We start from the raw sequence: 10,687 nt of genomic DNA on the forward strand, positions 1-10,687 counted from the left end.
TTGTCTCTTAACAGCGGTTCTAGGGACATAGTTGATGTCATACTCGCTCAACTCAACGGACCCTTTCACCAGTCGCCCCGAAGTGTCAGGCCTTTGAAGCACCTTCTGCAAGGGTGTGGAGGTAATAAACCCTTATGGGGTGGGCTTGGAAATAGGGGCGTAATTGTCGTGCTAACGTCACGAGTGCGAATGCGATCAACTCTATTTTTGGGTATCTCTTCTCGACCTCTCTTAAGGCTTTTGTGGCACCCCCAGCCCCCCACTTGGACCCATCGTACATGATAGATAATGTGCAATGCTCCTAGGTATACTAGCAGTATGCAATAAGTAATGCAATGAAATATTTAAGGTTTGTGTAAAACTAGGCAATACCTAAAACATTTGCCTTAGCACATGGTACCGTAAAACTATGCATAACCCAAACATTGCCATCGTCAAAAGATTTCATTTTAAAAGTACCCAAATAAAAGTTGTGTTCATTTTTTCCAAAACATTGGACAGACAAAATATTTGTTTCCACAAAAATAAACCTCAAGTCATGTCTTTTCACCAAAAACTGCTCCATCAGGAGTCAAACACCAAAAGACCCCGTGTGATTTTTGAAGCTTGGGTTCTAGAAGTCCTAAATCCTTTGCTATTTCGTTTGCTTCAGCCGTATATTTAGAGGCTCGCTTAAGGAAAGTTGACAACTGATCCATGTTTCACCAAAATCTTAAGTTTTTCGTTGGGTTGGTAACCGTAGCATCAATCTCAGTCTCTCTAATGCTAGCTAAAATCTCCCTAAGAAGTGGGGTCGTGCACTTTAAAACATCTGCAGTAAATTCAAGACGAGCTTTCAATGTATACTCATTCCCTATCATGGAGCCCATCTAGGTTCATGACTCTATGGAGTCTGGGTTACCTGTTACAACTTCTACCATTCCGGGTGGGGAATGGTAGTGAAAACTACAACAATGAGATTTTGAGAAATCTCAGCAAGTGGGCACACAACATACAATGATTAACATAAGTATAGAAATGGCAACCCGTGGAATGCATGCATGAACGTGTACTTGACACATGACGTGACCAAAACTTGACTTATACACTTGACCTTTTTCAAAAGACATATGACAGATTCTTTGAATTTTTGGAAAAACATTCTTTTGTCATCATTTCATATCTTGTTAATCATGAGATCTGGAACATATCATATCATATCACGTGATCCGTATCATGTAAGCTCATTGTCTTGTTCTTATAACACATATGGACACGTCACGACTCCCCTATGCATCGCATGTTCCTGCTAGTTACTGCACCAACAACGGTCCGTTCACCATGGTGACTATGTCTTATTCATATTCATATCGTGTTAACACGACAATACTTTGTCGAGTTATTTGCCTTAGTCATGGCATCCACTAACGTTAGATGCTACCTCGTTCTGGCATCATTTTCAAAAAGATTCATTCGAGACGCGCTGACGGATCTTTGTCGATCCAGGGGTTACCACTCTATTCTTAAGCACTCCAGAGTGAATAGAGGAGTTCGACTAGAATAAGATATCTGTCAAACTTCCATTATCTATCAATATCCTCCGCGTCGTGTAATTTGCTACCAGCATTATTACTACCAACGCATCATTGTGTGGGGTATACTACCCTTTGAGAGTCCTCATCGCAAAAGGAAATTAGGGGCAAGATTTGTACCCGTGCCTACTTGACAGGCCTCTCCACGCTATATACTTCCTCTTATCTTGCCCATCTTGCTTGTATAGGCCTTTCTTCCCAACGAGTTTTGTCCCCCCCCGCATAACCCCCCCCCCCCCATCTATGGTACAAATCTCTCTCAGAGGTGGGTTTCTTTGATCTATTTGCTACCTGGGTTGTTGATTCCTTGGTTCTTGCAATCTCCTCGCCCTCTTAGGTGACTTTCTCCCCTTGGGCTCTCACTCCGTCTAGGCTTACCCTCATACCTCTTATCATCTAAAAGCCGCGATGGGGAGGCGTTCTTGGCGACAATGTCTTCTAGCTCCCATTGCCCTTCATCTCCTCAATTTTTTGTTTGAGCGTGTGGCAATCCTCAGTTCGGTGACCATTCGCCTTGTGCTACATATAGTACTTTTAGGTCCGCCGCTCGCGATCCTCATTACGCCTAGCTCCTTCCGCCTTGTCGCTGTCCTGTACACTAGAATAGTGTACATGGTTGCTATTGTATCGCCCCGCATGCGTCTCTCGCTTCCCTTCATACTGATTCTTTCTCGGCCTTAGACCATTATAACAGCCCACTAGAAATTCACTAGTGGAATTTCTATTGACTTTAGGAATCTCGTGAAAACCTTATAAGTCTTTATGAATCGACCAATCGCATATGTTTTAGTCTGTCAACATAGTCAGTGTTATCACTCACATTCACTAGTGGAATTTCTATTGACTTTAGGAATCTCGTGAAAACCCTATAAGTCTTTATGAATCGACCAATCGCATATGTTTTAGTCTGTCAACATAGTCAGTGTTATCACACACTATAGTACTAGAAATATGAGTTTAATTATTTGAGATAGCTAGAAGTGTCAAAATGTGTTATGATCTACGCCATTAGACTCAGTTGATTATTTAGGATTTTATGGCGCAATAATCTATTTTCATAATTTCGGACGAAACATCTATTCGAAATTGTGAAATTATTTTTAGGGGCATTTTGGGGTTGAATTTTGGTAAACGATTTTCACTATAAGTTAATATGAATATTTAGGATTTTTCAGTACTAATTTTATTATGTATTTTTCGGAGTGAATAGTAACCTTGATAAGCGCACCCAGTGTAGTGTTTTCAAAATCATAGTGTGGAATGTCCAAATTAGTTTAGAGAAGTTTTATTTGGACACTTGGCAAGATCTTAGCCACACATAGTGTGTAGTATTAGACACTTGGCCCAAAGAGGAACTATTAGATAGATTTGTGAAGGAAATCAAGGTGTGAGATCTTGCCACCTGAGTAAAGTTTTATTTCATCTGATCAACCAAACGTGCCAGACCAAAAAGGGTTTCAATCCTAGCGAAACCCTAAATGGTTGGGATCCAATTGAAACCCCAAAAGCTTGGTTGAAACCGAAACCCTAAACGGTTTCCCCAAACCCTAAAGTTGGCCTAACCCTTTTTTAATATGATTTCTAGTATTGTGTTTCAACACTTGATTAAATCTCTTCCATATGCTATTAATTAATCAAATTATTTTGATGATAGATTTCCTTAGATTTAGAAACTTGAAAACTGGAAGTGGAAAAACAGTTTTTATTTTGTGAAAGTTTGAATATTTCATGGTTTAATCTTATTCCAAAGGTTTTTTTTATGGGATGATCCTAAGCCTCTTATATACATGTTAGGATGTTATTTTGAAGATATTTAGTATTAGTTTTAAAGATATAATTTTTCTATGCAAGAGGAATTCAGTTAGGTGTAAGATTTGATATTTTTTTGTTAGATCCATGTTTTATTGAGTTTAGCCATGTGATTTTAAGTTTGATGGTTGGATATTTTTTAGGACACATTTTTAAACTATGTGATGTTTTAGTTTAAAGATCACATGTCTTTAAACCATGGATCAAGAGATTGATTAATGTTAGTTGAGAGAAAAGTTTATGTTTTTGGACTAAATGTAAAACCAAAAACTCCAAGTGTTATTTTGTGCTTTTTTGTGACTTTTGTTTGATCATTTAAAGCATGGTTGATCATAGGATGATGTTATGAATATGTTAGAAGTAAGATTTGATTTTTTGGAATTCTTGGAGAAGTTTTGAATATGATCAAAACTTGTTATTCAAGGGTTTATTTTTAGTTAAAAAGTTTGGATCTTTTTACTAAAATGTCTTGGGTTGAAGTTTAGTAAGTTCTTGTTGGATGTTTTAAGTATGTTTTTAAACTTAGGATAGGAAGATCTTTATTGCAAAAATTTGGTTTAATTATGAGTTTTGAAATTAGAAGAAGTGCGACAAAAATCGAGGGGAAAAGCTATGGATGTTTCGGTCATATTATGTTTTCTATAGTTGTGATTTGTTTTAAATTTTGAGTTTAAGGCAAAATTTAAATGAGGAATATAAATTTTGGAAATTTTTAGAGTTTGGATGTGAAATCCTTAAGTTCGAGGTAAAATGGTCATTTTCCTGCATGTAGAGGGTTAAATGGTAATTTTACTCTAAGTTAGCTTGTTTTCATGCTTCTAATTATTAATGATTCAATTTTTAATTTTTAGAATCACTATTTTCAATTCCTCGTGTTTCACGCTTTATTCTCGTAAAATGCGACGATCGAGGTAAGTTAGCTTTTAACTTACTATCAGTTTACTATATATGTGTGATGGGTAAGGAAACTACAGTTTATGTTCGTATGTTGTTATATATGTCATACCATGCCTTGTCATTACATGTTTATCTGTTACACAATCTATTCTGTCACGTATTGCTATAAGTTGCAAGTATGTCATGTTACGTTATGCTATCTGTTACATGTATGCCATGTCATGTAATATTCACTATTACATGTTATGCCATATTATGAAATGTTGTCTGTTACATGTTATGTCATGCTTCAAAATATTTTTTGTCAAGTACATCATGTCTTTCGATTTACTTTCATGTACGTCTTCGTACAGTTAAGTTATTGTTTAGTTCATGGTTATTGTTAAATCTTGGTAACCCCATGATATAAGAGTACGCAATCATGGTAACCCCATGAGATAAAAATATGCAATCATGGTAACCCCATGAGATAAGATTACGCAATCATGGTAACCCTATGAGATAAGACTACTCTATCATGGTGACCTCATAAGACAAGAATATGTTTCAAGTTCATGTTTATGTCATGTTATGTCTAGGTTCATGTTATGTTCAAGTTCACATTCATGTTATGTATGTTCACGTTCATGCTATGTTTCAAGTCCATATTATGTTTCAAGTTCACGTTCATGTCAGGTTATGTTCATGTTCATGTTATGCATGTTCACATTCATGTTATGTTTCAAGGTCATGTTATGTCATGTTCACATACACGTTATATTTCAAGTTCACGTTTATGTTATGTTATGCTCAGGTTCATGTTATGTTCAAGTTCATGTTCAAATTATGTATATTCACGTTCATGCTATGTTCCAAGTCTATGTTATGTTTCAAGTTCACGTTCAAGCTATGTTGCTAGTCTATGTTATGTTTTAAGTTCACATACATGTCATGTCACGTCAAGCTAAGTTTCAATTTTAGTTCAAGTTATATCGTTTATGTCATGCTATATGCCAAGTTATGTTATACTTACTTACGACTTTGATTATGCATTCATGTTTTTACTGTTATGCATGCATCATTAACCTGTGTGGAAATTTCCTGTTAACTTGCTGAGATTTGTAATCAAATCTCACTGTGGTAGTCTGAGCTACCATTCCTCCGAATGGTAGGCAATGTGTTAGGATCAGAGTAGGGAGCAAACACTAGCAGACTAGAGGAAGTTGACTAGATGCCGAAGATGCAACACGGAGTTTGCAGCCTCCATAATTAGGTCTTTGGATAGTATTCCGGCATTGTTAGTCGAGTTACACGAGTTACACGAGTTACTCAATGAACTAGCCCAATAGTGTATTTTGGCAACGTAATTATGGAGTTAAGTCTCCGTTGTTTTGAGATTACAGTATTCTGAGACCCGTACTGTAATCGTGGATGTTTATTTTGTTAAGTATGCATGGATTATGCTTTAACTATTTGGGATATTATAAGTTTGGTGCATAATATTATTTGAAAAAAAAAATTATCCGTTGCGAATATGACATAATACTATATGCATGTTAGGAACATTGCATCTTTTATGTCATGAACAGGGGCAGGTAACCTTGTGTTGCATGTCCTGACTCTTCGAATGTCCATCTGATCCAAAGCGGAATTTGGAGGCTTCACAACCATTTTCTCAAACCTTCTTAGGGCCTTCCTTCGATGTGCTCTCCTCTTTCCATCCTAGCCTGGGAGTGAGGGCAATCAACGTATCCTCGGCATTTACAAAGTCATCTACCCGGTCCATAATTTCTCGCAAAGTGAAGGGGGTTTTCCTCTCCAATTCAACCATGATAGGACTCCTTGGCCAAATTCCCCCTAGTACTGCAACCAATATGATTTTCCCATCTTGGTCATCGGCGGTCATTCTTTCCCTATTGAATCGTGCCAAATATGCCTTCAAACTCTCTTCCTCCCTCTACTTTACAGTTAATAAGTACGTTGTTGGTCGCCTCCTCCGTCGATTGGCCATGAACTACGTGATGAACTGCCTACCCAGTTCCTCAAAATTCTTAATGGAGCCTGGTTGTAGTGCTCTGAACCAACCCCGGGCTGCTCCCTTTAATGTCAAAGGAAAATCCCTACATGCAATCTCCCTTAGGAATCTATGGAGAGTCATGGGGGCTTTAAAAGTCTCAAAGTGCTCCACCGAGTCCTTGGAACCGTCGTACAAGTTTATCAACGGGACCTTGAATTTCAATGGTAGCGATACCACCATGATCTATGAAATGTATGGCAAGTTGGTGCTGGTTAGCAGTTGATCAATTGACGAGGAGGTTCCTATCTTCTTGGTCATTTCCTCATATTTATCCATCAAGTTACGGAGATCATGATGCATTTTCTTTGCCTCCTCGTTCTCCTTAGGGGCTATACTCGCACTTGCGTTGTGAGCCTCCATTTCCACCCTATCAGCTTGACTGGGCATCGTGTCTTCTCTTGATGGCCCGTTCTTTGCCTTTTGAACCTCATTCTCCTTTCGTAATGACTCAACTTCGATGTTGAGTCTCCATACTACTTTTTCCATTACCGGTAGCCTTCCTTCCATGTTTCCCGACGTCTCTTATCTCTAGTTGTTTGAGATCGAGTGGTGGTGGGCATGTGAAAAGCACATTGATTGTAAGATAACTAATCCCACATATGACTCCAACTATTGAGGACGTGTTTCACTGCTACACGCTCTCGATCTCCTACAACCAAAGAGTAAGAGGGTTTGGGGGGTTGAACGGGGGCCCTCCAACGCTTAAAGTCAGTAATAATATCAGTCTTCTTAGAGCCAATTATTCCAGAGACTTCATTAGCGTACCTAGGTTCTTTAAATAGAGGACTTGTCATTTTGGGATCACCCAGACTAACTGCCTTGCCCGCTATTTGAAATTGGAACCCCGTAGCTTTCGGGTTATCCACTCATTTTGAATGAGTGAATATCCTAATTACTCTAGGATAAACAGGTGGGTGTTCTTATCTTTAATAAACTAGCTTGAGCTTCAATGGGCCAAAGGGGTTTGATTCTTGAGTGGCGTGATTTGTTGGGCCCCCATGACCTTGGCTCGGGGTGGTACCTCGTGAGCCCTTATGGTGGTATTAGAGCCCTTCCAACATGTTTCATTTTGACCCCACATTGACAGTCAACTCTTTAGCAAAATGTATAGTTTTGCTTCAGTTGCTAGAGACTGACATGCAAAATGATCACTCTGATTATTACATCGATGGAACTCATAATTCATAACAAGATGGTTGCTACTGAAAACTAGGTTAGATGTGAACATAAGTATGGAAAACTTGGGTTTGAAACCCCCCACCACCCTTGTATAAAAAAAAGAGTCAATTTTTCCAACATTCGACCATAAGTATTTCCAAACAGACTCAAATTCCCAATATGAATACACTACAACAACTTATGACTTGAATGTGGAGATAAGTTAAGTTCTTTCACATTGGGGTTGACTAGAATTTTAGTCTCCCTGGCTGTTAATCCTCTTAGTAAGGTTGCGTTGGATGCTGAGCTAAGTCAAGCTGAGTTCAATTCTTTAAGAATAGTAGTGAGTTGAAATGATAGAGTGAGTTTTGTGGGGTCCACTTAGAGTGAGTTCTGTGGGGTCCACTTAAAATGAATTTAAATATGTTTGAATGTTAAGATGAGTTTATATGTATTTATGGTTAGTTGAAACAGGTTATGAGTCCTAGGTGTAAAGAAGTGTTGAATTGAAAAAGGTTGTAGGTCCCATATATAAAGAGGTTTTGAGTTAATATGAGTTTAGTAATTTGAGAGTTGGGTGTTTGGATGTTAGACTTAACTTAAAATTAGACTGAACTGAGTTGAACACAGATGAGTTTAACAACCAATGGAGCCTAAATGTATTAATAGATGAGATTAGGTACCACATCTCAAGATAGACAGGCTGTGTCGCCCTTAAACCTCTACTTGGGATGTAACAGAGACTTAGAGCGTCGGGACATACAACACAAGGTTACATACCTCCATTCATGACAATTAATATGCAATGCATCCTAGTATACAACTAGCAGTATGTAATAATCGCAACAGAATAAGGGTGATTAGTTATAACTCATGCCAGAATGAACTAAAACATCCCAATAGCATTAATAATCATCATAAGTTCAAACTTAAGATTAGAATTTCCTTAATGCAAAATACTTAATCCAAGTTCCATGGTTAGATCAATTATTTCATAAGCTCTAAAGTATGAAGAGACAATGCTTATGAACGTCAAAATTATATCTAGTCTTCGCTCATGGTTCCCTCTTCAACCATTTGTATCCAGTGGTCCTTCCTGTTCTTCCTTTACTAGTCCTGACAAAACTTCTATCATTTCGGGAAATGATAGTGGATCCACAAGTGTGAGATTTAATTCAAGTCTCAGTAAGTTAAACAACTAACTTGGACAGCGATAATATATACATGATTAATGATAAACATGAGATGCATGCAATGATATATAGAAAAAAAAAAACTGTATTTGTCTCCCATCCAGGTTCCTCAACATTTTCAGAAAAACTTTGATGCACTTTCTCTTTCAGAGAACATTTTCACTTTCTCATTCAAAAACATGACATTTCGGAAGAAAACATTTCATTCCTCATTGCTTTCAAAAAACATAACATTTCATCGTTATTAAAGTCATCATTAACATACGTATGGTAGCAACACGACCTATATGCACCGTGAGCACCTGCCGGTGACCGCAGCACAACTCATGTTGACACTACGTCTTTATCTGCAGACATCGTTCTCAATGCATTGGTAATATAACATAACATCATCATAACATCATAACATATACACCCACCAGCATTAGGTGTTGATGAGTGTACGAAAGTGCACTCTAAATACCTTACTCCCTACGTTTCATGGCTTGGAAAATGAAAATTCATATGTGCATATTAGAGAGTTTGAGGAAGTAGTTGTGACTTTTCATAGTAAAAATACAACTGATGACGTTGTGAGACTTAAGTTCTTTCCTTTATGTTTGAAGGATAGAGCTAATAAGAGTTGGCTATACTCATTGAGACCCCGATCTATTGGGTCGTGGAGTGAGATGACTCAGGTCTTCTTTAATAAATACTTTCCCCAACATAAGACCAACGCATTAAAAAGGCAAATCTCCACCTTTACACAAAAGGACAATGAGACTCTGTATCAGTCTTGGGAGAGATTTAAGGAGTTGTTGAGTATGTGTCCTCACCATGGGTATGAGAATTGACGCTTAGTGAGCTATTTTTATGAGGGACTTACACCTAGAGAGTGCCAATTTGTGGAGATGATGTGTAATGGTGAGTTCTTACATAAAGATCCTGATAAGGCCTTAGAATACCTTAATGAGCTTGCTAAAAAAGCTCACACTTGGACTAGACCTAGTGCTATTGAAAGCACAAATAGGTCACGACCTGCAGGAAAACCAAATGGTGGTGGAATTTACCATCTCAGGGAAGAGGATAGCCTAAAGGCTAAGGTTGAGATGCTCACTAAGGAGCTAGATGTGTTAAAGACTAAGGACTTAAAGCCAACACACGTGGCTAATCATGTAGAGTCGTTTGGACCATGTTTTGTGTGTGGCGGGGTAGATCACCTCGCCCAAGAGTGTCTCACATTTGCTGAGATGAGAGGGATGTATGAGGAACAATGTAATGCCTTAGGTATGTACAAGAAGCCTTTTACACCTTATTCCGATACCTATAATCCGGGGTGGCGCAATCACCCCAATTTTAGTTGGAAGTCTGAATACTAGCCACCTGCACAACCCCCTAGATCATACCCTTCACTATATCATGCACCTTCATCTTTTAGGAATTCTTTAGAAGACACTTTGCATGCTTTTATTGAGGCACAGGGTAAGATTAACCAAAAGTTTGAATGTTTGATTACGCAGGTTGTTGAAGAAAATAAGGAGATAAAGAGTCAAGTGTCCAAATTGATGAGCTCCTTGAGTGTGAATGAGGTCAATATATGGCTCAAGGAAATTTGAAGGAGGTCAATGCCATTGTGACACAAAGTGGTAAGTCCTCACACATCCCAACAACTGATAAGCCAGAGGATGTTGATGAGGAACAAAGCAAGGATAGTGCTGAGTTGCCCAAGGAAGCCGAGGTAATCAAGAGCCCAGTTAAGGTACCATTTCCTCAAGCTTTAAAATTCTGGTATGCAAACTTTGGATTCTAGCAATGAAATCTTGGAGACCCTCAGGCAGGTAAAGATCAATCTTCCTCTTTTACATGTTGTTAAACAAGTTCCTACTTATGCAAAAGTTCTCAAAGATTTGTGTACAGTTAAGAGGAAGCACCATGTTAAGAAGACAATATTTCTAACAGAGCAAGTTAGTGCTCTAATTGAGTAGCGAATTCCTCCAAAGTACAAGGATCCTAGTTGTCCCACC

At 38.2% G+C, this 10,687-nt stretch overlaps 1 non-coding gene across 1 annotated transcript; it reads right to left on the bottom strand.

Moving 5' to 3' along the window:
- Positions 1 to 9,399: 9,399 nt before the first annotated feature.
- On the bottom strand, positions 9,400 to 9,507 carry LOC118349165. Its single transcript, XR_004802155.1, has one exon. It is a non-coding gene; the product is annotated as a small nucleolar RNA R71 (small nucleolar RNA).
- Between the last annotated feature and the right edge of the window lie 1,180 nt (positions 9,508 to 10,687).

This window comes from Juglans regia, chromosome 7 (genome assembly GCF_001411555.2).
Source record: "Juglans regia cultivar Chandler chromosome 7, Walnut 2.0, whole genome shotgun sequence".
Taxonomy (NCBI): domain Eukaryota; kingdom Viridiplantae; phylum Streptophyta; class Magnoliopsida; order Fagales; family Juglandaceae; genus Juglans; species Juglans regia.